This window comes from Chenopodium quinoa, unplaced genomic scaffold (assembly GCF_001683475.1).
Source record: "Chenopodium quinoa cultivar QQ74 unplaced genomic scaffold, ASM168347v1, whole genome shotgun sequence".
NCBI lineage: Eukaryota > Viridiplantae > Streptophyta > Magnoliopsida > Caryophyllales > Amaranthaceae > Chenopodium > Chenopodium quinoa.
This window is the reverse complement of record NW_018743033.1, coordinates 1,927,807-1,929,667: the sequence shown is the minus strand read 5'-3', so window position 1 is coordinate 1,929,667 and position 1,861 is coordinate 1,927,807.

Genomic DNA, 1,861 nt, shown 5'->3' with positions numbered 1-1,861 from the left:
GACTGGTCACATGTCACCTGTGACAGGTGTCGCATGGTGACAGGCGACGGCCTGCTACAGGTGTCACCTTGCAGATGGCCGAGAGATTTTCCCGCCCAAATTTTGAATTTGGAAGCGACCCTTCGCCTTCTCACTTTGCCTATATAAGGAAGTGCTGACTTTGGTCATTTTCACATTTAAGAACTTTGCGAGAGAACATTCGGACCCCTGAACTTGCTCTGACACTTTGGACTTTTGTTGCCTACCGCCTGCTCTGACAAGCCGTTTGCAAAGGATTTCAGAATTTCATCAACCGTCACTCGTTCAGGTAACCGTCGGTTCTCTTATTCTTAACTTTTTTCTTATTATTATTTTTTGAAATGGCACCATGGAAGCACACGACACGACCTAAGTTAGTGATCAGCCGGTCACCGGGGACGGCTGAATCTAGGACTAGGAGTGCCGCCTGCCCTTTTCTGGACCCATCTTTGCCCTTTATACAAAGTCCGACTGTATCTGTGTCTATGCAGAACGTGATGGCCAGAACAAAAAAGACTGCTAGGATCTCAAACTCGGACGGCTCCTCCCAAAGGGTGCCCATCAGCGAAACATCTGACCAGGCGCCAGATGTAGAAGTGAAACAAGGCGGCTGCCAAGCCGACTGTTCTGAGGGAGGGGCCAAGGTGGTCCCTTCCCATTTTACCGTTGATACATCTAACTTTTCTCCTGCTCCTTCTAAGGGAGAGGAGGCGGGCCCCTCTGGGAGAGGGGAGGAGTCGTCCTCTTCGGACTCGTCAGAGGACGAGTCCGAGTCCAGCTCTTCTGGCCACGCTTCTCCAGGCTCAGAAGAAAGAAACAGCCGCCTACAAGAGGCGAGACTTTCTCATGCAGTTGAGAAGGGGAGCAATTGGGCCGAGCCGTCCGCCTCTTACAGAGAGGAAAACACCCCCTACTACTGCACGGTACCCCGGGGCCGGATCGCAGCCATGCAAGACAAAGTGGAGAGCTTTATAGCTAACCACAGGATGGGCCCTGGGTTTTTACTGTTCGTGCCGGATCCAGATGATACTGTCGTCTGGCCGGCTGGTACCAGCTATGATGACGGCTGCTTTGGCTGCTATGCGGCGGCCATCAAAGCTGGACTGCGCTTCCCATTACATCCGGCTGTTCAGCGGATTTTAGATGGGTATGATTTGGGGTTATGGCAGTTAGCCCCAACTCTTGGGTAAACGTACTCGGCTATGTGGCCGGGTGCGAAATGTACGGGGTGGAGCCGAGCTTTGAGGCTTTCACCCACATGAACTATCTCAGCCGGACCCCTAAGTCGGGCGGTACCGGCTGGTATGAAATAACAAGCCATAGGGGCTACCTCATGACGAGAGGTAAGGCGAACAAATGGAAGGATTGGCGGAACACCTTCCTGATCATCGAGGGTTCAGACAAGGAGCTGAACAAACGCTTCAACAAGTGGAATAGGGATCCGCCTCTTCTTGCAGGCAGCCGCAGCATGCCGCCTGTTCCCCCAAAGGCTAAAAAAGAGATCCTAGACAAAGGACTCTTCAAAGTAGAGACTAGGGCAAACTCTACTTCAGGGGTACGAGAGCAAGTACCCCTAAACTGCGTCCCGAGCTTCAAGTGGCTCTATGACGAGTACTTTTTGGCCGCCTGTGGCCTCAGCAGTCGGTGCTCTAGAGGTAGCCGGCCTGACAAATACTCTGCTTTTTACACCTTGCTTGGGATTTTTACTAACTTTGCTGTTTAATTTTTGCAGCTGACGCCATGAGTAAAATAACGGCATCCAAGACTGCGGCGGCCATGTTGCGGGCCTCTCTTATGCAACAGTCCTGTACCGACTCCCCCAACAAGGGGGCACCCTTGGTGA